The following is a 26124-nucleotide window of genomic DNA, read 5'->3' on the forward strand; positions in this document are numbered from 1 at the left end:
ATAAAAGTCATCGGTTTCTTTGTTACTGTGTACTTTCAAAGCATGGGGCTTTCACACGTCAGGTAAACCTGATTACCACTACACAACAAAAGCAGATGCAGCTTTCTTATCTATGTCGTGATAGAACAGTTGTGAATTGAGTAGAAGAAGGGCCCTGATGTGATACTTATTACATGCAGCCTGTAAGATAGTCAAACATGCAGGCTAGGAAGGAAGATGCAAATATCAATGTATTAGAAAAACACCTAAAGGCGAGTGATATGCTTTCATTCATGCATGGCTAGGAAAAATCGCCATACTGTTGCAAACATTCTTACACCACCAACTGGAAATAAATGATTCTGACATTAAACGTAAAGGTGACAATGCATTTGTATCATCACCTTGAGAAGGATCATCTTGGAATTGAGCCGAGGGCCTCTGCACTCAAAGCCAGAAACACTCCACTAAAATAAGATTCCTGTTGGTGCCAACAATTCTCCATGTTAATGCTTGTTCTAGGTGAGCAGTGAACCGATTGCAGGGCTCTATTGAAAGCAAGGTCTGAGAACCAACAGATACATCCACACGCCGATTACTTTAGAGTTTTGAGAGAATTCCCTTTCTTGGAACGAGATTGCATGAAATAATCTTCAGGGCTTGGACAATTCCATGGCAAAACGGCACCTATCAACATTGTAGCCAACACAATATAACAACTGTTTCTGCCCGGTTTCGAACCGGGGACCTTTCGCGTGTGAGGCGAACGTGATAACCACTACACTACAGAAACAGATACCTACAGTTGATTTTTCTGTAATGAAACTGCTCCGAACTGGCTATTCCATGGGCCTCTGGCTTTAGATTTCTTTCATGCAACCTGCCCGACATCCCTAGCTGAACGCTCGTACATGCCATGCAAGACCAGATGTTTGGTATTAGCTCAGACTGGGCAGGGCTGAAGCATGAGACTCTAGCAAAGAATTATCCACTACTGCAAAGAAAAAATTGATGTTGGTTTTGAAACGCAAACTTCAAAACAACTTGAAAAGAGTACCAAGAAAAGGGCTCGTCCGGGATTTGAACCCGGGACCTCTCGCACCCAAAGCGAGAATCATACCCCTAGACCAACGAGCCCTCAAAATCCTCTTACCTCTCAAAAGCTAATACCGGCTCTAAGCCCGCAATGAAGATCATGCTGGTATCTTTATGATGCTTGGTCTGTGAATACGCATGAAAGTCAGTCTCAACTTACCCTTTCTCAAACGATAGCACTATCATTTACAAGTGTCTCCTTTTATTCCGTCCCAGCTTTGGACACGTCTTACAGGAAGTCAGCCCTTATTTATATATTTCTTCAGTGGCTGAAGCTTAATGAGAAAGAGTAACAAGTTGTTCATAACAACATAAGAAACACATTGTGCATTTTCTCTTAAATACTCCTTCACTTTGTGCCAAAAGAAATACCAAGGTGAATACCTAGGCCACAGATTCAAGCTAAAGATCTTCCTGCTGAATGCAAGGCGCAATAAAAACTGCATATCGCTGGACTAAAGCATTCCTTGCATAGCCTCTAACATCATAACATAACTGAGCTGCTAGCAGCAAGCTAACCAATACCTTTCTGAAATGAGAATGACATGTGCTTATCTGCTCAATCAGTGCTCAATGAGGCTCGATCAGGCGAGATTTAGAAAAGGTGGAAAGGGTCCAAGTGGATGCCCCTTCCTTTTTAGGGTGGGTCCTGCTGACTATCATAGGATGGCTTGTAAAAGTGGCCAGGGTCAGAGGAAAAGCTGCCAACACTTCTTAGCGTTCTCTATAGATGCAGCCATTTTCTGTGACTGTAATTTCGGCCTTTTCCCAGAAGTCTCTATTCTGCCTATGCAAATTAACAAAAGCAGTGCTTATTCCTCACTTGCTCAAATGTCCTTCCTGTCCAGAAAGCTCTGATTAAGCATGCTTATTTTCTTTTTCTGGGATATTTTAAATTGTTTCGCTGTCCAGTCTGTGGCAGTAGAAAGCTGCTTATGATGCCCGGTTTTGATGAATCCCCAAGGTACAAGTACAGAGGAATATATCAGTCTCTAGGATATGGAACTTTTAGCTAACACATCACAATATGTGATGCTTGCCAAGAAAACACTACATTCTGGAGCGCTGATGATCAGAACATTCTGCTCCTGAAGGATAGAAAAGACAGCTTGATTGAAATAAAGTCTGTTTATATTGACGCTCTCTCTCTCCCTATATATACATACATGCATACACACACACACACAGGTATGTCATGCATTTCTTCAGATTTGTTTCAACCATTTACCATTTATTGGAGAATCCCTACTTTTCAAGTGACTGCAAATGAAGTCATCTCTGGCACTTTTTGTGCAAAGTAAGAGACACACATGACACCTTATTATAAAAGTCATCGGTTTCTTTGTTACTGTGTACTTTCAAAGCATGGGGCTTTCACACGTCAGGTAAACCTGATTACCACTACACAACAAAAGCAGATGCAGCTTTCTTATCTATGTCGTGATAGAACAGTTGTGAATTGAGTAGAAGAAGGGCCCTGATGTGATACTTATTACATGCAGCCTGTAAGATAGTCAAACATGCAGGCTAGGAAGGAAGATGCAAATATCAATGTATTAGAAAAACACCTAAAGGCGAGTGATATGCTTTCATTCATGCATGGCTAGGAAAAATCGCCATACTGTTGCAAACATTCTTACACCACCAACTGGAAATAAATGATTCTGACATTAAACGTAAAGGTGACAATGCATTTGTATCATCACCTTGAGAAGGATCATCTTGGAATTGAGCCGAGGGCCTCTGCACTCAAAGCCAGAAACACTCCACTAAAATAAGATTCCTGTTGGTGCCAACAATTCTCCATGTTAATGCTTGTTCTAGGTGAGCAGTGAACCGATTGCAGGGCTCTTTTGAAAGCAAGGTCTGAGAACCAACAGATACATCCACACGCCGATAACTTTAGTGTTTTGAGAGAATTCCCTTTCTTGGAACGAGATTGCATGAAATAATCTTCAGGGCTTGGACAATTCCATGGCAAAACGGCACCTATCAACATTGTAGCCAACACAATATAACAACTGTTTCTGCCCGGTTTCGAACCGGGGACCTTTCGCGTGTGAGGCGAACTTGATAACCACTACACTACAGAAACAGATACCTACAGTTGATTTTTCTGTAATGAAACTGCTCCGAACTGGCTATTCCATGGGCCTCTGGCTTTAGATTTCTTTCATGCAACCTGCCCGACATCCCTAGCTGAACGCTCGTACATGCCATGCAAGACCAGATGTTTGGTATTAGCTCAGACTGGGCAGGGCTGAAGCATGAGACTCTAGCAAAGAATTATCCACTACTGCAAAGAAAAAATTGATGTTGGTTTTGAAACGCAAACTTCAAAACAACTTGAAAAGAGTACCAAGAAAAGGGCTCGTCCGGGATTTGAACCCGGGACCTCTCGCACCCAAAGCGAGAATCATACCCCTAGACCAACGAGCCCTCAAAATCCTCTTACCTCTCAAAAGCTAATACCGGCTCTAAGCCCGCAATGAAGATCATGCTGGTATCTTTATGATGCTTGGTCTGTGAATACGCATGAAAGTCAGTCTCAACTTACCCTTTCTCAAACGATAGCACTATCATTTACAAGTGTCTCCTTTTATTCCGTCCCAGCTTTGGACACGTCTTACAGGAAGTCAGCCCTTATTTATATATTTCTGCAGTGGCTGAAGCTTAATGAGAAAGAGTAACAAGTTGTTCATAACAACATAAGAAACACATTGTGCATTTTCTCTCAAATACTCCTTCACTTTGTGCCAAAAGAAATACCAAGGTGAATACCTAGGCCACAGATTCAAGCTAAAGATCTTCCTGGTGAAGGCAAGGCGCAATAAAAACTGCATATCGCTGGACTAAAGCATTCCTTGCATAGCCTCTAACATCATAACATAACTGAGCTGCTAGCAGCAAGCTAACCAATACCTTTCTGAAATGAGAATGACATGTGCTTATCTGCTCAATCAGTGCTCAATCAGGCGAGATTTAGAAAAGGTGGAAAGGGTCCAAGTGGATGCCCCTTCCTTTTTAGGGTGGGTCCTGCTGACTATCATAGGATTGCTTGTAAAAGTGGTCAGGGTCAGAGGAAAAGCTGCCAACACTTCTTAGCGTTCTCTATAGATGCAGCCATTTTCTGTGACTGTAATTTCGGCCTTTTCCCAGAAGTCTCTATTCTGCCTATGCAAATTAACAAAAGCAGTGCTTATTCCTCACTTGCTCAAAGGTCCTTCCTGTCCAGAAAGCTCTGATTAAGCATGCTTATTTTCTTTTTCTGGGATATTTTAAATTGTTTCGCTGTCCAGTCTGTGGCAGTAGAAAGCTGCTTATGATGCCAGGTTTTGATGAATCCCCAAGGTACAAGTACAGAGGAATATATCAGTCTCTAGGATATGGAACTTTTAGCTAACACATCACAATATGTGATGCTTGCCAAGAAAACACTACATTCTGGAGCGCTGATGATCAGAACATTCTGCTCCTGAAGGATAGAAAAGACAGCTTGATTGAAATAAAGTCTGTTTATATTGACGCTCTCTCTCTCCCTATATATACATACATGCGTACACACACACACACAGGTATGTCATGCATTTCTTCAGATTTGTTTCAACCATTTACCATTTATTGGAGAATCCCTACTTTTCAAGTGACTGCAAATGAAGTCATCTCTGGCACTTTTTGTGCAAAGTAAGAGACGCACATGACACCTTTTTATAAAAGTCATCGGTTTCTTTGTTACTGTGTACTTTCAAAGCATGGGGCTTTCACACGTCAGGTAAACCTGATTACCACTACACAACAAAAGCAGATGCAGCTTTCTTATCTATGTCGTGATAGAACAGTTGTGAATTGAGTAGAAGAAGGGCCCTGATGTGATACTTATTACATGCAGCCTGTAAGATAGTCAAACATGCAGGCTAGGAAGGAAGATGCAAATATCAATGTATTAGAAAAACACCTAAAGGCGAGTGATATGCTTTCATTCATGCATGGCTAGGAAAAATCGCCATACTGTTGCAAACATTCTTACACCACCAACTGGAAATAAATGATTCTGACATTAAACGTAAAGGTGACAATGCATTTGTATCATCACCTTGAGAAGGATCATCTTGGAATTGAGCCGAGGGCCTCTGCACTCAAAGCCAGAAACACTCCACTAAAATAAGATTCCTGTTGGTGCCAACAATTCTCCATGTTAATGCTTGTTCTAGGTGAGCAGTGAACCGATTGCAGGGCTCTTTTGAAAGCAAGGTCTGAGAACCAACAGATACATCCACACGCCGATTACTTTAGAGTTTTGAGAGAATTCCCTTTCTTGGAACGAGATTGCATGAAATAATCTTCAGGGCTTGGACAATTCCATGGCAAAACGGCACCTATCAACATTGTAGCCAACACAATATAACAACTGTTTCTGCCCGGTTTCGAACCGGGGACCTTTCGCGTGTGAGGCGAACGTGATAACCACTACACTACAGAAACAGATACCTACAGTTGATTTTTCTGTAATGAAACTGCTCCGAACTGGCTATTCCATGGGCCTCTGGCTTTAGATTTCTTTCATGCAACCTGCCCGACATCCCTAGCTGAACGCTCGTACATGCCATGCAAGACCAGATGTTTGGTATTAGCTCAGACTGGGCAGGGCTGAAGCATGAGACTCTAGCAAAGAATTATCCACTACTGCAAAGAAAAAATTGATGTTGGTTTTGAAACGCAAACTTCAAAACAACTTGAAAAGAGTACCAAGAAAAGGGCTCGTCCGGGATTTGAACCCGGGACCTCTCGCACCCAAAGCGAGAATCATACCCCTAGACCAACGAGCCCTCAAAATCCTCTTACCTCTGTGGAAATGTGGATTTTCCTGATCAGTTATGTCCCCTATCTTGGACCCCAACGGTTCTATATGCATGTTACAAGTACATGTATGTTCCCTCCAGTTCCAGTTTCTAAGACGCAAACATATGTGTGTCTACCGTCAACATGTTCTCTGTCGGATCCGCCATCAATGGGCTGGATATTCGATTCCTAAGTATAAAAGGCCACCGACTTTATATGGCTAAGTTACTTCATCTTTACAGTTCAGGCGAGTAGGCCCGATTCTGTCCTCAAAGCCTTTCCCTGCTCTCTGTCTCTGACAGCTTCAGCTTGAGCTCGCATCTGTATCCATGAACTTTGTCCTACTCCCTGTGCAGCTAACGGTGCCTGCCTCGGCTAGTTTTCGCCTGTCTGCCAAGAAGTTGTATTTCACCTTCGAATTATCTATTTTGCTCTTCAGCCGATGCATTCCTGTCCAGTGATTTAGGTAAACATTTCCTTTAGCTCACAAGCAAAGGACTCAGCCTTTCCGTCCTCCTGCAAGTGATTCATAGCCCTGTTGCCATGGAAAGTTTTCTGCCCCTCGCATCTCATATAGACACTTAGACGCTTGTACACGCACACAGTCAGTATAGAATAGATTCTGTCCGAGAGTTCTTCCTTGTGGATAACATAGTTCTTTAAACATAGGATGTTAGATATGATTTGGGATTAGGATGACTTGACCCCAGACTTCTCGTCTCCACATGTAGAGCTAAATGTCAAGTCCCCTTCACCCCCTAGTTGCACGTCAATTACACGTCATGCTGCCGCGCGCGCATCTATGACAAGTATTATCTTATAGATCCACCTATGTCTGATAATTCTAACCAATCATGTTTCTTTTATTCCTTAATACGCCTAGTTTCGATTATGTCACTGTTTTGTCACTTTTCTTATCAAATGTTACGCCTTCTACATTCGTTTCATTGTAATGTACTTATTATAAAAATACATGTCTGTTAATAAATTATTGTACTTCACTTCCTGAACCTTCGTGGTGACGGAACCTGAGGGCCGCGACTCGAGTCGGCCATTTTGAATGGAATAAAGCCCATTAGAAAACCTCTTATACCACGGATTCTGCCTCTTGTTATTTTGAGCTATTTACTTCAATTTAAGATTCCGCATGAAATTCAGTCCGGTAATATTTATTTTATTTACCACATAATGGCGCCCGAACAGGGACACTTTCTCATCTCACGCGCCGGCGGTGCGTTGCAGGCCCGGTCTCCTGCCACAGCTGGACGGACCATAAACGCGTACCAGCAGGATTTCCTGTAAGCTCCCTCCGGTCAAGCGGGGGCGACTGAGGCTGCGATCAACCCAGACGAGGCGGTGAGAAGTGCGAAGTATCCCGACCAGAGCCTAGCTGAGAGAGCAAGATCCGAGGTATACAGAGGCCCACCAGGTTTTCCGAAATTCCGACGTCCAGAGGGTCCGATGTCCGCAGTTATCGAGTCCTGTCCATTCTCTGAGGCCTTCCGTTTCAAGGAGCTACTCGGTGAGTACCATCGCCGGGGAGGCGTGTTGACGCGCACATAGGTTGTGCCGGTCAAGACGGATTTGGGTACACAAATCCGGTCTGCACTGTTTAGCAGTGTATATGTACTGTTTAGCAGTATATCAAGTATTCCGAAGTATTCAGTTATTGTCAAGAATTCAGCGTGGTGATTAGTTAGGCAGACTGTCATCATTGTCGACCATTGTTATAATGTTTAATGTTTAATGTTTAAAGTATTCAGAAAATGTCTTGCATATTGTGGTATGAATGACTGTTCATTGTTCACTGTTCATTATTGTGTTTCTCGTATTAAGCAAGTTCAAGAGTAAGTATCAGGTCAGTTGTCAATATGCCGCTCTTCTCGAAGTTAAGACAGATTACTACCAGAAAAGGGGTGCTTGAAGAAGCAGTTCCTATTCCTCCTAGAGACACTCCAGGACATTTCATGTACCATAAACATGGCTTAGATGCCATATTGTTTCTTGATCTATGGGTAGATTATACCAAAGGATTACCGGAAAGTCAAAGGTGGCCCATAGCGGGAACCTGGGATGCAGAGTGCATCATGAAAGTGGAGGAAGAGTTATGGAAAAGAAAGGTCAGACAGTCACAGAAAGACGCTGTTGAGTTATGGCGTAAAGAATCTCATAGACGAACAGAAAAAGCACGTAGACAAGAAGAGAGGAGTAAAGAAAGTTCAAATAAAGTTCAAGAAAATCTATTAATTGAGGAAGGTATCCGAGTGAAATCAGAACAAGTGAATAGACAAAGAAATGCTCTTATGAATGGTATGTATCCCCTTCTAGCCGAAGGACTACCTAAGGCTGCTCCAGAGATACCAAAAGACTTGCCACCCCCATTATTTCCAATTAAGGTACATCCAAAGGGGCATCCCAGAACCGCAGAAGATGTTTTTCTTTCCTCATATCTAGACGATGCAGCTCCCGAGTATGCTAACGCCACACCACATAGACCGCCTGACGGAGGGGTCCAACGTCAGGATCAGGTATCTGTCCCCGTGCAACAGCAAGTCCCGACGCAAGCTTCGGCAAGCACATCTGTTTCCGCATCTGTCTCCGCAGTCGACTCTACAGGGGTATCGACGCCCATAGTTGCTGTATCACGTTCGACGAACCCTTTCACACCCGACGCCCCAGATAGGGCCACGGGAGGTGCTAGCAGTACTTTTACACCACCTAGAATAAATAAACTTGTCTTTCAAGAGTCAGCGCATTCACGTACACCTAAATTCGTAAGTGAACGTACGCTTAAAGAACTCCTTGTAAATTGTAGATATGACCCAGTGGTTGGTAAAGAGGACGAAATGGTCCTGGCATCATTACGTATCAGGCGAGCCGCAGAATATTTAGCAAGGTTACCAGGGATGACTACGCATCTAGATAACATATATCATTTTGTTCAAACAGGACGAGATCCAGGATGTATTAACAGAGCTATGGAATTCCAGAAAGTAGAGATACAGGGGGAACTGTTACGTTTCCTCATAAACTGTGTAATCAGAAATCAAGATCGTCCGGGGGTAGACCCGAATGCAATGCTTATTCTTACAAGATGGAGTCAGAATATATCAGAAGGGAGACACGATAAGCAAAATTGTATAATAGCCATGTGCCGAAAAATACGTAAAGAAATAGAGCGTATTCATGAAGAGAGATTGGGAACAGACGAGTTTGAGCAAGATGAAGTGTCCGAATCAGGGGACTCTGCAAGACAGTCAGAGACCATAGCCTATGTAGGCAGAGGAAGATCTTGTGAAAATACTAGATGTTTTTCTGATCCAATACACTCTGTATGTCCAAATAATAGCAGAACGTATCCGACGCCTGTAATAAATCTGAAATCTCCTGAACATTCGTTTCAAGCCGCAGATAAAATACTACGAGAACGAAGGGGTTATCACCTCCTCGATTCCATGGATGAGCAAGAATTAGCCAGATCAGCCGTTCACTGGATTGTTAGTCCTGAAAAATACGGTGATGAGACCGTAGCACACACGTTTCTCAACCTCAGTACAGATGAACAACGTTTAGCTGGAATCTATATGATTCAGCAACTCCTCATATTATATAAGAGCCAACATGCTGACCCTGGTCCTTTACCTGATATATTAACGGAACTACTTACGTACAGATGGAGAGGTTCTAGTAATAAGCTAATTAAAGAGATATTAGTGTCACGTAAGCAGTACGTCCTTTTTGTAAATCCAGATTCTCTCTCCCTGCCCCCCAGAGAAAGAGCACCGTACTACATGGATAGACAAAATCCTTTACGGGAAGTGCACCCAATAAAAGGCGAAGACAATGAGTTTCACCGTGTATTTGTTTACACACCCATATCAAAAATGGAATTATTAGAAATGAAGAAAGTAGTACCTAGTCATGACAAAGACCCAGCGGGTTTCCACCGAGAAATTAAAGACATGTTACTGATGGGAGAGTACACCTTTCCTGATATTATGACGATTTTAAAAGTGCTTTTACCTGCTGGCATATATGAAAAACTGAAAGAAAAAGAGTGGGAAGTGGGAGACCAAAAGATAGACTGGACAGCATTAGCAGAGGAAGAAAGGGGCCGAGCCGCAGGTTCAGGGCTCGGAGATAAAGTTAAACTATTACCAGGTTTACTAGTACAGGTACTGCCACGTTTATTAACTACAAAAAAGGAAGATTGGGGTGCAATCACAGCCTGTAAACAAAAGCAAGATGAAGACACAAGCGATTATTATGCTCGATTTGAAAAATGTTTTGGTATAAATAGTGGTATAAAAGCAAGTAGTGACTCATATCCACATTTATTTGTGACAAAATTAGTGGAAAATGCATTGCCTCCAGTGAAGAATAGAATATTGAAATTCGAGAGTACCTGGCAAAGTAACACTCCGTCGCAAATGCTACAAATGTTACAGTATCATCACAATAGAATTAGGGATGAACAAGAACACGAGCATAGACGCATGAAGGATACAAAAATGAAAATGCTAGTTTCTCAGACAGTACCAGCAGATGGTCACAAAAAGGGTGTGACACATTCTGGTGATTCTGCAGTTCCTGTAAAAGGAACCTGCAATTACTGTAAACAACTAGGCCATTATGTACATGATTGTCAAGTCCTGAAACGAAATATAGCTATAGGTATTGCAAAAGAGAGACCACGATTAGTTAGACAAGATCAGGATGAAAAAGGAGCTATGCAGCATGGACAGTCCGTGCCAGTTCAGCAACAGTCTATGCCAGCCTCACAGCAACCCATACAGTTTGTGCCAGCTGCACCACCGTTGCCTGCTACTGCCACACAAACCACAACACAACAAATGTATCAGACTGCACAGTATGAATACCCTGAGTATCAGCGTTACACATGAACCAGCCTAGAGAGGGAAGTTGACTTACCGCTTATCGAGATTCCGGTAGATCAAGAAGGACCTTATGTACATAGTGAATTATTAGGTCAAGATAGAAAATTCTTACTCGATACAGGGGCAAGTCGAACAACCATAAAACGTAGTGAAGTTCCAGGGGCACCCCTCTCAGGCTCTCAAAATGTTTCCCTTGGTTTTTCAGGAAAACCTATTGTTAATGAAGTATCACAGCCTCTACCACTTACGATAGGACCTTTGACACGAATTACAGATTTATTGCTTACTAAATCATGCCCAGAAAATTTGTTAGGAATTAAAACTCTGAAAGCACTAGGAGCCATAATATGTTGTTCTCCGGAAGGAGTAAGGTTGTTTTTGCGTGATTTTAAAGGTCACTATGTGTCTAGAGACATGGATCCCCGACTACAGATTTTACCAGCACATCTATGGGCACAAGGCCCTACGGATGTTGGCTGCATGAACATTACACCCTATCGAGTTACATTGAAAGCAGGAGTGGTACTACCACGAATGCGACAATACAAGTTACCGCATGATGCTGTAGTGGCTTTGTTGAAAATCATTGATGAACTAATTGCCCAGGGAGTAGTTGTAGAAACAGACTCCAATGTATGTAATTCACCGATAATTCCGATTCTTAAACGAACTGATCCTACTGCTCCGCCAGTATACCGATTGGTTATTGATTTGCGTGAACTAAACAAGTGTATTGTACCACAATTCCCTGTGGTCCCTGATATATCATCATTGTTGACAGCAATTGATTCCGAAGCAACATTCTTTACTGTAATTGATCTCAAGAATGCCTTTTTCAGCGTCCCAATAGATCCGGAAAGCCAATACTTGTTCGGATTCAGTTTAAATGGGCGCAGCTTTAAATTCTCACGCGCTCCCCAAGGATTTACAGAAAGCCCCAGCATCTACAGCCAAGCACTGAAAAGAGAACTTGACAGTATCCACATGCCAGTCAATACTGCACTGCTTCAATATGTCGATGATCTGCTGATCACCGCAAGAAGCGAGTCAGAATGTGAAAAAGCTTCTCTGACAGTTTTACATTTCCTAGCCGACAAGGGGCACAAGGTGTCCCCTTCTAAGCTGCAATTCTGTGTTCAGCGAGTTATTTATCTTGGTCACTCGCTGTCCAAGGAGGGAAGGCAGCTTACACCAGATCGCATTCAGTTAATTGCTAACATGTCAATACCCCAGACACAAAAGGAGGTGCGAGCTTTCATAGGCCTCACTTCATATTGTAGGCAGTGGATCCCTCAGTACGCATTTCTAGCAAAACCACTTATTCAGTTAACCACACAGGAGGCAGCCACATCGACTGTTCTCCCTTGGACTCAGGAACATACACAAGCTTTTGAAAGCCTAAAGGAAGCTTTATGTCAAGCACCTGTTTTAGCAACACCATGTTATAGCAAACCTTTTACACTCTTTGTTACAGAACGCGAAGGTACTGCCTTGTCAGTACTCACTCAGGATCAAGCAGGATCACGCAAGCCATGTGCTTATTTTTCCAGTACATTAGATCCCGTAGCTCAGGCTTTGCCTGCATGCCTGAAATCAGTGGCAGCGACAGCTTTAGCAATCAGACAAAGCGATGCCATAGTATTGGGACACCCATTGACAGTTCAAGTACCACATGCAGTAGAGGTTCTTGTGAACCGAACACAAACACAACACTTGACCATAGCAAGACTTACCGGTTATGAACTGACATTGTTTCAACCACACATAGAGATCCGACGGTGTAATACATTGAATCCTGCTACACTATTACCTGTAATTGGAACAGACCCACTAGCTCATGATTGTGTTGAAATCATTGAAATAAAGACGAAACCTAGACAAGACTTGACAGACGTTCCATTGTTAGATCCAGACCTGACGTTGTATGTAGACGGATCATGCATGAGAGCAAGTACAGGAGATTTAGTGGCCGCGTATGCAGTCACAACAGACACTGAAGTTATTGAAACAAATTGTATAGATACTTTGTCAGCCCAAGCAGCAGAACTCATTGCTCTAACGCAAGCCTGTATTCAAGCCACAAATAAGAAAGTTAATGTATACACTGACTCACGTTATGCATTCGGAGTTGTACACGACTTCGGTGTGCTGTGGCGAGAGAGAGGTTATCTAACGTCCCATGGTGCCCACATTCAGCACGGACCCCTCATTCATGCCTTGTTAGACGCAATACATCTACCCACTGCTATATCGATTATGAAATGTAAAGCACACACGAAGGTTACTGATACCATTTCTCAAGGCAATGATTTAGCTGACAGAACAGCTAAACAGACTGCTCAGAATCGCACATTAGACATGACAAAGCCAATAGTTCAGACACCAACACAGTGTATGACAATTAAGGATCCCACACTTGACGTAATTGACATACAGACACATGCCACAGCAGAAGAAATAAAGAAATGGACTGAACTAGGAGGGATCCAGACAGATCAAGGATGGATGACGAAGGAGAAATCTGTATGGTTTCTCCCCGATTCCATGGTTCAAGCCATTATAGCTACAGTTCACAGTCCAGCACATTTAGGAGAGAAGGCTATGCTAGACAGCATTCAGCACATTTGGTTCAACAAACATTTACGAGCAGCAGCTAAACAAAAGGTTCGTACCTGTATGATATGTTGTCAGTTTAATCCAGGAAAGAGTGTTCCCGTAGAGCAGGGTGGATTTCAGCCTCCTGACCATCCTTTTGAAGTCCTCCAGATGGATTATATTCAGATGGAACGTTGTCGAGGATTCAAATATGTCCTCGTAGTTGTCTGCGCTCTCTCCCGTTGGACAGAGGCGTATCCCGTATCAGATTACACTGCCTCGACTACTGCCAAGCAGCTAGTTCGAGAATTCTTCCCACGGTACGGTTTACCACGTGTTGTATATTCAGATAACGGTCAGCCTTTTTCATCCGAATTAATGAAACATGTCTCACTCCTGTTGGGATATCAGTGGAAATTCCACTGTGTCCGACACCCCGAAGCAGCAGGTCTCGTAGAAAGACATAACCAGACACTGAAAATCAGACTGTCCAAAATATGTAGAGAGAAAGGTGTCGACTGGATAGTAGCATTACCAGTTGCACTCTTTTACATGAGAATGGTAGCACACTCTAGAACAGGGCTATCCCCGTATGAGGTGATCTTTGGTAGACCGCCGAATATGTGGGGGACGCCTATACCACGTAAAATAACTGATGTTGACTGTAATATGCTGACAGATTACCTGGCTTCCTTGATGTCTGCACTACAATCTTCTCGTTCACAGGTAGCTGCAGCCTTTCCCGACAACACTGAGGCGAAACCCCATGACATTGTTCCGGGTAATCTTGTCTTTGTGAGAAATTTCGACAGGAAAAGTCAATTGGAGCCCAGGTGGAAAGCACCGAAGTTGGTCCTGTTGACCACAAGAACAGCCGTGAAGATCGAGGGACGTAAAGGGTGGATTCATTCCAGTCACGTAAAAAAATTTCATGGACTTCCTCCTGACACAGACAGTACTGCCCGTGTGTCTTCCCCCATAGACTCAAAGCTACCTTTGGCTGAGGCCAGTAGCACCGAACTCTATAAACAGAAACTCAGGTCCAGATCTAAACTGTCGGACGATTTGATTGTTTAAGTCCTCTCCAAGGTGAAGCGGTTGAATCTGTCCCGACATGTACCCCTTAGGTCTGAATCATGTAGAGTCCAGAATCATAATGAAACGACATGCTTATTGTAAATTACTGCGTAACCACTGTATTGTGACATTATTAATTTTGTTTTTATTGAGTTTTTTAATAGTTACTGCAAGTATATTGTTGCATATGTATTATCCTGTTTCTAAACGTGTTTTCAATATAACTGATGAACATTCTTTTAGTGACCTACCGCCACATGAATTATCCTATAGACTTGCGCTGCGCAATAACACATTCATTAGTATGTTACATCATTCCCATCAGACTAGTAATGCGACCAATTGTTGGGTGTGTGGCCGACTCCCTCCCTATCAGAATAACAAAGGAGTTCTGCCTTTCTTTCCACATCCGTTCACACACAATGGCTCCTGTGGAGCATGGTTTAGTTTATTAAATTCCATAGACCCAGACACAGCAGTTTATCAACAACATTGGATATGGGGAAATCTGAATCTAGTTTTATTCAAAGTCTGTCACCCTAATAAGGAGGGTCACCTCAGTAGAACAGGAACTGATTTAGAAAATGAAGTGTATCAATTAGGTAATTTTACACCTAATCTTATGATTTTGAATGTCAAATCCGAAGTTGAACTAATTCTGCCCACTATGTCAGTATTTCCAGTTAAGGGTGAATTATGTGTTAGAAAAGTTGGTTCCAAACACATGGGCCATAGCCAATGCGTTACTACAGTAGAATATAGTGATCAAGGTAAATCTTCATTTAGAGCTTCTCGCCATTCCTACTTCATATGTGGTCAGACTGCATATATGCGTCTGCCTCTAGATTGGGATGGTACCTGTTACATAGCATTCCTTTTGCCACCTGTTTTCCTAGCTCCCCCTGATTATTATCGAAATGTTCATTTAGTACACAATAGAGAGCAAAGAGATCTCCCAGTTGTCGATTATACTGAGACATCATGGGACAAGTATGTAGATTTCAATAAAGGTATCTTTCCCTATATAGGTACTATATCAAATAGTAAGCTGATACGCAGACTTACCAAGACTCTTGAAGCTGTAGTAAACGAGACTATAGCCGCCCTAGGCAATCTGACAGAGGAACAATCAGTGATGAGAATTGTTGTTCTCCAGAATCGTCTTGTCCTTGACGTCATCCTGGCCGATAGGGGCGGAGCTTGCAGGGTCATCGGATCCAGCTGCTGCATATTCATACCAGAAAATTCGCCATCTGTATATAAAGCTATAACACGCCTTCATAAGATTGTAAGCCAGATACACGAGAATCCAGGCACTTGGACGTGGTCCGGGTGGTTTTGGAGTGTGATATCAGCCTGGGGATGGAGAGTTCTATCCTTCCTAGGTATTGGCCTTCTTATGCTCTTCAGTTGTTGTCTATGCCTACAATGTGGACCAGCGATTTATGGTCTGTGTGCCACATCGTGTATCCCACATCAAGGTTTTCGCTCAAGATCCCGGAAGAAGAAAGAAGAAGAAATGATGCTCCATGAGCAAATCAATGGAATGATGAAGATTGATGTCTCGTGAAGGGCAAGAAGGGGACAAGGAGGGAATGTGGAAATGTGGATTTTCCTGATCAGTTATGTCCCCTATCTTGGACCCCAACGGTTCTATATGCATGTTACAAGTACATGTATGTTCCCTCCAGTTCCAGTTTCTAAGACGCAAACATATGTGTGTCTACCGTCAACATGTTCTCTGTCGGATCCGCCATCAATGGGCTGGATATTCGATTCCTAAGTATAAAAGGCCACCGACTTTATATGGCTAAGTTACTTCATCTTTACAGTTCAGGCGAGTAGGCCCGATTCTGTCCTCAAAGCCTTTCCCTGCTCTCTGTCTCTGACAGCTTCAGCTTGAGCTCGCATCTGTATCCATGAACTTTGTCCTACTCCCTGTGCAGCTAACGGTGCCTGCCTCGGCTAGTTTTCGCCTGTCTGCCAAGAAGTTGTATTTCACCTTCGAATTATCTATTTTGCTCTTCAGCCGATGCATTCCTGTCCAGTGATTTAGGTAAACATTTCCTTTAGCTCACAAGCAAAGGACTCAGCCTTTCCGTCCTCCTGCAAGTGATTCATAGCCCTGTTGCCATGGAAAGTTTTCTGCCCCTCGCATCTCATATAGACACTTAGACGCTTGTACACGCACACAGTCAGTATAGAATAGATTCTGTCCGAGAGTTCTTCCTTGTGGATAACATAGTTCTTTAAACATAGGATGTTAGATATGATTTGGGATTAGGATGACTTAACCCCAGACTTCTCGTCTCCACATGTAGAGCTAAATGTCAAGTCCCCTTCACCCCCTAGTTGCACGTCAATTACACGTCATGCTGCCGCGCGCGCATCTATGACAAGTATTATCTTATAGATCCACCTATGTCTGATAATTCTAACCAATCATGTTTCTTTTATTCCTTAATACGCCTAGTTTCGATTATGTCACTGTTTTGTCACTTTTCTTATCAAATGTTACGCCTTCTACATTCGTTTCATTGTAATGTACTTATTATAAAAATACATGTCTGTTAATAAATTATTGTACTTCACTTCCTGAACCTTCGTGGTGACGGAACCTGAGGGCCGCGACTCGAGTCGGCCATTTTGAATGGAATAAAGCCCATTAGAAAACCTCTTATACCACGGATTCTGCCTCTTGTTATTTTGAGCTATTTACTTCAATTTAAGATTCCGCATGAAATTCAGTCCGGTAATATTTATTTTATTTACCACACCTCTCAAAAGCTAATACCGGCTCTAAGCCCGCAATGAAGATCATGCTGGTATCTTTATGATGCTTGGTCTGTGAATACGCATGAAAGTCAGTCTCAACTTACCCTTTCTCAAACGATAGCACTATCATTTACAAGTGTCTCCTTTTATTCCGTCCCAGCTTTGGACACGTCTTACAGGAAGTCAGCCCTTATTTATATATTTCTTCAGTGGCTGAAGCTTAATGAGAAAGAGTAACAAGTTGTTCATAACAACATAAGAAACACATTGTGCATTTTCTCTTAAATACTACTTCACTTTGTGCCAAAAGAAATACCAAGGTGAATACCTAGGCCACAGATTCAAGCTAAAGATCTTCCTGCTGAATGCAAGGCGCAATAAAAACTGCATATCGCTGGACTAAAGCATTCCTTGCATAGCCTCTAACATCATAACATAACTGAGCTGCTAGCAGCAAGCTAACCAATACCTTTCTGAAATGAGAATGACATGTGCTTATCTGCTCAATCAGTGCTCAATGAGGCTCGATCAGGCGAGATTTAGAAAAGGTGGAAAGGGTCCAAGTGGATGCCCCTTCCTTTTTAGGGTGGGTCCTGCTGACTATCATAGGATTGCTTGTAAAAGTGGCCAGGGTCAGAGGAAAAGCTGCCAACACTTCTTAGCGTTCTCTATAGATGCAGCCATTTTCTGTGACTGTAATTTCGGCCTTTTCCCAGAAGTCTCTATTCTGCCTATGCAAATTAACAAAAGCAGTGCTTATTCCTCACTTGCTCAAATGTCCTTCCTGTCCAGAAAGCTCTGATTAAGCATGCTTATTTTCTTTTTCTGGGATATTTTAAATTGTTTCGCTGTCCAGTCTGTGGCAGTAGAAAGCTGCTTATGATGCCCGGTTTTGATGAATCCCCAAGGTACAAGTACAGAGGAATATATCAGTCTCTAGGATATGGAACTTTTAGCTAACACATCACAATATGTGATGCTTGCCAAGAAAACACTACATTCTGGAGCGCTGATGATCAGAACATTCTGCTCCTGAAGGATAGAAAAGACAGCTTGATTGAAATAAAGTCTGTTTATATTGACGCTCTCTCTCTCCCTATATATACATACATGCATACACACACACACACAGGTATGTCATGCATTTCTTCAGATTTGTTTCAACCATTTACCATTTATTGGAGAATCCCTACTTTTCAAGTGACTGCAAATGAAGTCATCTCTGGCACTTTTTGTGCAAAGTAAGAGACACACATGACACCTTATTATAAAAGTCATCGGTTTCTTTGTTACTGTGTACTTTCAAAGCATGGGGCTTTCACACGTCAGGTAAACCTGATTACCACTACACAACAAAAGCAGATGCAGCTTTCTTATCTATGTCGTGATAGAACAGTTGTGAATTGAGTAGAAGAAGGGCCCTGATGTGATACTTATTACATGCAGCCTGTAAGATAGTCAAACATGCAGGCTAGGAAGGAAGATGCAAATATCAATGTATTAGAAAAACACCTAAAGGCGAGTGATATGCTTTCATTCATGCATGGCTAGGAAAAATCGCCATACTGTTGCAAACATTCTTACACCACCAACTGGAAATAAATGATTCTGACATTAAACGTAAAGGTGACAATGCATTTGTATCATCACCTTGAGAAGGATCATCTTGGAATTGAGCCGAGGGCCTCTGCACTCAAAGCCAGAAACACTCCACTAAAATAAGATTCCTGCTGGTGCCAACAATTCTCCATGTTAATGCTTGTTCTAGGTGAGCAGTGAACCGATTGCAGGGCTCTTTTGAAAGCAAGGTCTGAGAACCAACAGATACATCCACACGCCGATTACTTTAGTGTTTTGAGAGAATTCCCTTTCTTGGAACGAGATTGCATGAAATAATCTTCAGGGCTTGGACAATTCCATGGCAAAACGGCACCTATCAACATTGTAGCCAACACAATATAACAACTGTTTCTGCCCGGTTTCGAACCGGGGACCTTTCGCGTGTGAGGCGAACTTGATAACCACTACACTACAGAAACAGATACCTACAGTTGATTTTTCTGTAATGAAACTGCTCCGAACTGGCTATTCCATGGGCCTCTGGCTTTAGATTTCTTTCATGCAACCTGCCCGACATCCCTAGCTGAACGCTCGTACATGCCATGCAAGACCAGATGTTTGGTATTAGCTCAGACTGGGCAGGGCTGAAGCATGAGACTCTAGCAAAGAATTATCCACTACTGCAAAGAAAAAATTGATGTTGGTTTTGAAACGCAAACTTCAAAACAACTTGAAAAGAGTACCAAGAAAAGGGCTCGTCCGGGATTTGAACCCGGGACCTCTCGCACCCAAAGCGAGAATCATACCCCTAGACCAACGAGCCCTCAAAATCCTCTTACCTCTCAAAAGCTAATACCGGCTCTAAGCCCGCAATGAAGATCATGCTGGTATCTTTATGATGCTTGGTCTGTGAATACGCATGAAAGTCAGTCTCAACTTACCCTTTCTCAAACGATAGCACTATCATTTACAAGTGTCTCCTTTTATTCCGTCCCAGCTTTGGACACGTCTTACAGGAAGTCAGCCCTTATTTATATATTTCTGCAGTGGCTGAAGCTTAATGAGAAAGAGTAACAAGTTGTTCATAACAACATAAGAAACACATTGTGCATTTTCTCTCAAATACTCCTTCACTTTGTGCCAAAAGAAATACCAAGGTGAATACCTAGGCCACAGATTCAAGCTAAAGATCTTCCTGGTGAAGGCAAGGCGCAATAAAAACTGCATATCGCTGGACTAAAGCATTCCTTGCATAGCCTCTAACATCATAACATAACTGAGCTGCTAGCAGCAAGCTAACCAATACCTTTCTGAAATGAGAATGACATGTGCTTATCTGCTCAATCAGTGCTCAATCAGGCTCGATCAGGCGAGATTTAGAAAAGGTGGAAAGGGTCCAAGTGGATGCCCCTTCCTTTTTAGGGTGGGTCCTGCTGACTATCATAGGATTGCTTGTAAAAGTGGCCAGGGTCAGAGGAAAAGCTGCCAACACTTCTTAGCGTTCTCTATAGATGCAGCCATTTTCTGTGACTGTAATTTCGGCCTTTTCCCAGAAGTCTCTATTCTGCCTATGCAAATTAACAAAAGCAGTGCTTATTCCTCACTTGCTCAAATGTCCTTCCTGTCCAGAAAGCTCTGATTAAGCATGCTTATTTTCTTTTTCTGGGATATTTTAAATTGTTTCGCTGTCCAGTCTGTGGCAGTAGAAAGCTGCTTATGATGCCCGGTTTTGATGAATCCCCAAGGTACAAGTACAGAGGAATATATCAGTCTCTAGGATATGGAACTTTTAGCTAACACATCACAATATGTGATGCTTGCCAAGAAAACACTACATTCTGGAGCGCTGATGATCAGAACATTCTGCTCCTGAAGGATAGAAAAGACAGCTTGATTGAAATAAAGTCTGTTTATATTGACGCTCTCTCTCTCCCTATATATACATACATGCATACACACACACACACAGGTATGTCATGCATTTCTTCAGATTTGTTTCAACCATTTACCATTTATTGGAGAATCCCTACTTTTCAAGTGACTGCAAATGAAGTCATCTCTGGCACTTTTTGTGCAAAGTAAGAGACACACATGACACCTTATTATAAAAGTCATCGGTTTCTTTGTTACTGTGTACTTTCAAAGCATGGGGCTTTCACACGTCAGGTAAACCTGATTACCACTACACAACAAAAGCAGATGCAGCTTTCTTATCTATGTCGTGATAGAACAGTTGTGAATTGAGTAGAAGAAGGGCCCTGATGTGATACTTATTACATGCAGCCTGTAAGATAGTCAAACATGCAGGCTAGGAAGGAAGATGCAAATATCAATGTATTAGAAAAACACCTAAAGGCGAGTGATATGCTTTCATTCATGCATGGCTAGGAAAAATCGCCATACTGTTGCAAACATTCTTACACCACCAACTGGAAATAAATGATTCTGACATTAAACGTAAAGGTGACAATGCATTTGTATCATCACCTTGAGAAGGATCATCTTGGAATTGAGCCGAGGGCCTCTGCACTCAAAGCCAGAAACACTCCACTAAAATAAGATTCCTGTTGGTGCCAACAATTCTCCATGTTAATGCTTGTTCTAGGTGAGCAGTGAACCGATTGCAGGGCTCTTTTGAAAGCAAGGTCTGAAAACCAACAGATACATCCACACGCCGATAACTTTAGTGTTTTGAGAGAATTCCCTTTCTTGGAACGAGATTGCATGAAATAATCTTCAGGGCTTGGACAATTCCATGGCAAAACGGCACCTATCAACATTGTAGCCAACACAATATAACAACTGTTTCTGCCCGGTTTCGAACCGGGGACCTTTCGCGTGTGAGGCGAACTTGATAACCACTACACTACAGAAACAGATACCTACAGTTGATTTTTCTGTAATGAAACTGCTCCGAACTGGCTATTCCATGGGCCTCTGGCTTTAGATTTCTTTCATGCAACCTGCCCGACATCCCTAGCTGAACGCTCGTACATGCCATGCAAGACCAGATGTTTGGTATTAGCTCAGACTGGGCAGGGCTGAAGCATGAGACTCTAGCAAAGAATTATCCACTACTGCAAAGAAAAAATTGATGTTGGTTTTGAAACGCAAACTTCAAAACAACTTGAAAAGAGTACCAAGAAAAGGGCTCGTCCGGGATTTGAACCCGGGACCTCTCGCACCCAAAGCGAGAATCATACCCCTAGACCAACGAGCCCTCAAAATCCTCTTACCTCTCAAAAGCTAATACCGGCTCTAAGCCCGCAATGAAGATCATGCTGGTATCTTTATGATGCTTGGTCTGTGAAAACGCATGAAAGTCAGTCTCAACTTACCCTTTCTCAAACGATAGCACTATCATTTACAAGTGTCTCCTTTTATTCCGTCCCAGCTTTGGACACGTCTTACAGGAAGTCAGCCCTTATTTATATATTTCTGCAGTGGCTGAAGCTTAATGAGAAAGAGTAACAAGTTGTTCATAACAACATAAGAAACACATTGTGCATTTTCTCTCAAATACTCCTTCACTTTGTGCCAAAAGAAATACCAAGGTGAATACCTAGGCCACAGATTCAAGCTAAAGATCTTCCTGCTGAATGCAAGGCGCAATAAAAACTGCATATCGCTGGACTAAAGCATTCCTTGCATAGCCTCTAACATCATAACATAACTGAGCTGCTAGCAGCAAGCTAACCAATACCTTTCTGAAATGAGAATGACATGTGCTTATCTGCTCAATCAGTGCTCAATCAGGCGAGATTTAGAAAAGGTGGAAAGGGTCCAAGTGGATGCCCCTTCCTTTTTAGGGTGGGTCCTGCTGACTATCATAGGATTGCTTGTAAAAGTGGTCAGGGTCAGAGGAAAAGCTGCCAACACTTCTTAGCGTTCTCTATAGATGCAGCCATTTTCTGTGACTGTAATTTCGGCCTTTTCCCAGAAGTCTCTATTCTGCCTATGCAAATTAACAAAAGCAGTGCTTATTCCTCACTTGCTCAAAGGTCCTTCCTGTCCAGAAAGCTCTGATTAAGCATGCTTATTTTCTTTTTCTGGGATATTTTAAATTGTTTCGCTGTCCAGTCTGTGGCAGTAGAAAGCTGCTTATGATGCCAGGTTTTGATGAATCCCCAAGGTACAAGTACAGAGGAATATATCAGTCTCTAGGATATGGAACTTTTAGCTAACACATCACAATATGTGATGCTTGCCAAGAAAACACTACATTCTGGAGCGCTGATGATCAGAACATTCTGCTCCTGAAGGATAGAAAAGACAGCTTGATTGAAATAAAGTCTGTTTATATTGACGCTCTCTCTCTCCCTATATATACATACATGCGTACACACACACACACAGGTATGTCATGCATTTCTTCAGATTTGTTTCAACCATTTACCATTTATTGGAGAATCCCTACTTTTCAAGTGACTGCAAATGAAGTCATCTCTGGCACTTTTTGTGCAAAGTAAGAGACGCACATGACACCTTTTTATAAAAGTCATCGGTTTCTTTGTTACTGTGTACTTTCAAAGCATGGGGCTTTCACACGTCAGGTAAACCTGATTACCACTACACAACAAAAGCAGATGCAGCTTTCTTATCTATGTCGTGATAGAACAGTTGTGAATTGAGTAGAAGAAGGGCCCTGATGTGATACTTATTACATGCAGCCTGTAAGATAGTCAAACATGCAGGCTAGGAAGGAAGATGCAAATATCAATGTATTAGAAAAACACCTAAAGGCGAGTGATATGCTTTCATTCATGCATGGCTAGGAAAAATCGCCATACTGTTGCAAACATTCTTACACCACCAACTGGAAATAAATGATTCTGACATTAAACGTAAAGGTGACAATGCATTTGTATCATCACCTTGAGAAGGATCATCTTGGAATTGAGCCGAGGGCCTCTGCACTCAAAGCCAGAAACACTCCACTAAAATAAGATTCCTGTTGGTGCCAACAATTCTCCATGTTAATGCTTGTTCTAGGTGAGCAGTGAACCGATTGCAGGGCTCTTTTGAAAGCAAGGTCTGAGAACCAACAGATACATCCACACGCCGATTACTTTAGTGTTTTGAGAGAATTCCCTTTCTTGGAACGAGATTGCATGAAATAATCTTCAGGGCTTGGACAATTCCATGGCAAAACGGCACCTATCAACATTGTAGCCAACACAATATAACAACTGTTTCTGCCCGGTTTCGAACCGGGGACCTTTCGCGTGTGAGGCGAACGTGATAACCACTACACTACAGAAACAGATACCTACAGTTGATTTTTCTGTAATGAAACTGCTCCGAACTGGCTATTCCATGGGCCTCTGGCTTTAGATTTCTTTCATGCAACCTGCCCGACATCCCTAGCTGAACGCTCGTACATGCCATGCAAGACCAGATGTTTGGTATTAGCTCAGACTGGGCAGGGCTGAAGCATGAGACTCTAGCAAAGAATTATCCACTACTGCAAAGAAAAAATTGATGTTGGTTTTGAAACGCAAACTTCAAAACAACTTGAAAAGAGTACCAAGAAAAGGGCTCGTCCGGGATTTGAACCCGGGACCTCTCGCACCCAAAGCGAGAATCATACCCCTAGACCAACGAGCCCTCAAAATCCTCTTACCTCTCAAAAGCTAATACCGGCTCTAAGCCCGCAATGAAGATCATGCTGGTATCTTTATGATGCTTGGTCTGTGAATACGCATGAAAGTCAGTCTCAACTTACCCTTTCTCAAACGATAGCACTATCATTTACAAGTGTCTCCTTTTATTCCGTCCCAGCTTTGGACACGTCTTACAGGAAGTCAGCCCTTATTTATATATTTCTTCAGTGGCTGAAGCTTAATGAGAAAGAGTAACAAGTTGTTCATAACAACATAAGAAACACATTGTGCATTTTCTCTTAAATACTCCTTCACTTTGTGCCAAAAGAAATACCAAGGTGAATACCTAGGCCACAGATTCAAGCTAAAGATCTTCCTGCTGAATGCAAGGCGCAATAAAAACTGCATATCGCTGGACTAAAGCATTCCTTGCATAGCCTCTAACATCATAACATAACTGAGCTGCTAGCAGCAAGCTAACCAATACCTTTCTGAAATGAGAATGACATGTGCTTATCTGCTCAATCAGTGCTCAATCAGGCTCGATCAGGCGAGATTTAGAAAAGGTGGAAAGGGTCCAAGTGGATGCCCCTTCCTTTTTAGGGTGGGTCCTGCTGACTATCATAGGATTGCTTGTAAAAGTGGCCAGGGTCAGAGGAAAAGCTGCCAACACTTCTTAGCGTTCTCTATAGATGCAGCCATTTTCTGTGACTGTAATTTCGGCCTTTTCCCAGAAGTCTCTATTCTGCCTATGCAAATTAACAAAAGCAGTGCTTATTCCTCACTTGCTCAAATGTCCTTCCTGTCCAGAAAGCTCTGATTAAGCATGCTTATTTTCTTTTTCTGGGATATTTTAAATTGTTTCGCTGTCCAGTCTGTGGCAGTAGAAAGCTGCTTATGATGCCCGGTTTTGATGAATCCCCAAGGTACAAGTACAGAGGAATATATCAGTCTCTAGGATATGGAACTTTTAGCTAACACATCACAATATGTGATGCTTGCCAAGAAAACACTACATTCTGGAGCGCTGATGATCAGAACATTCTGCTCCTGAAGGATAGAAAAGACAGCTTGATTGAAATAAAGTCTGTTTATATTGACGCTCTCTCTCTCCCTATATATACATACATGCATACACACACACACACAGGTATGTCATGCATTTCTTCAGATTTGTTTCAACCATTTACCATTTATTGGAGAATCCCTACTTTTCAAGTGACTGCAAATGAAGTCATCTCTGGCACTTTTTGTGCAAAGTAAGAGACACACATGACACCTTATTATAAAAGTCATCGGTTTCTTTGTTACTGTGTACTTTCAAAGCATGGGGCTTTCACACGTCAGGTAAACCTGATTACCACTACACAACAAAAGCAGATGCAGCTTTCTTATCTATGTCGTGATAGAACAGTTGTGAATTGAGTAGAAGAAGGGCCCTGATGTGATACTTATTACATGCAGCCTGTAAGATAGTCAAACATGCAGGCTAGGAAGGAAGATGCAAATATCAATGTATTAGAAAAACACCTAAAGGCGAGTGATATGCTTTCATTCATGCATGGCTAGGAAAAATCGCCATACTGTTGCAAACATTCTTACACCACCAACTGGAAATAAATGATTCTGACATTAAACGTAAAGGTGACAATGCATTTGTATCATCACCTTGAGAAGGATCATCTTGGAATTGAGCCGAGGGC

The 26124-nt window shown here is 42.3% G+C and overlaps 9 non-coding genes across 9 annotated transcripts; all 9 read right to left on the reverse strand.

Annotated features, from left to right (window-relative positions):
* Positions 1 to 699: 699 nt before the first annotated feature.
* TRNAV-CAC (transfer RNA valine (anticodon CAC)) lies at positions 700 to 772 on the reverse strand. The gene has a single exon. It is a non-coding gene; the product is annotated as a tRNA-Val (tRNA).
* A 272-nt stretch (positions 773 to 1044) lies between these two features.
* Positions 1045 to 1116, reverse strand: TRNAP-UGG (transfer RNA proline (anticodon UGG)). The gene has a single exon. It is a non-coding gene; the product is annotated as a tRNA-Pro (tRNA).
* Positions 1117 to 3441: 2325 nt separating this feature from the next.
* On the reverse strand, positions 3442 to 3513 carry TRNAP-UGG (transfer RNA proline (anticodon UGG)). Its single transcript has one exon. It is a non-coding gene; the product is annotated as a tRNA-Pro (tRNA).
* A 1970-nt stretch (positions 3514 to 5483) lies between these two features.
* Positions 5484 to 5556, reverse strand: TRNAV-CAC (transfer RNA valine (anticodon CAC)). The gene has a single exon. It is a non-coding gene; the product is annotated as a tRNA-Val (tRNA).
* Positions 5557 to 5828: 272 nt separating this feature from the next.
* On the reverse strand, positions 5829 to 5900 carry TRNAP-UGG (transfer RNA proline (anticodon UGG)). The gene has a single exon. It is a non-coding gene; the product is annotated as a tRNA-Pro (tRNA).
* A 13669-nt stretch (positions 5901 to 19569) lies between these two features.
* TRNAP-UGG (transfer RNA proline (anticodon UGG)) lies at positions 19570 to 19641 on the reverse strand. The gene has a single exon. It is a non-coding gene; the product is annotated as a tRNA-Pro (tRNA).
* A 2325-nt stretch (positions 19642 to 21966) lies between these two features.
* Positions 21967 to 22038, reverse strand: TRNAP-UGG (transfer RNA proline (anticodon UGG)). The gene has a single exon. It is a non-coding gene; the product is annotated as a tRNA-Pro (tRNA).
* Positions 22039 to 24008: 1970 nt separating this feature from the next.
* On the reverse strand, positions 24009 to 24081 carry TRNAV-CAC (transfer RNA valine (anticodon CAC)). Its single transcript has one exon. It is a non-coding gene; the product is annotated as a tRNA-Val (tRNA).
* Positions 24082 to 24353: 272 nt separating this feature from the next.
* TRNAP-UGG (transfer RNA proline (anticodon UGG)) lies at positions 24354 to 24425 on the reverse strand. Its single transcript has one exon. It is a non-coding gene; the product is annotated as a tRNA-Pro (tRNA).
* Between the last annotated feature and the right edge of the window lie 1699 nt (positions 24426 to 26124).

This window comes from Triturus cristatus, chromosome 8, assembly GCF_964204655.1.
Source record: "Triturus cristatus chromosome 8, aTriCri1.1, whole genome shotgun sequence".
Taxonomy (NCBI): Eukaryota; Metazoa; Chordata; class Amphibia; order Caudata; family Salamandridae; genus Triturus; species Triturus cristatus.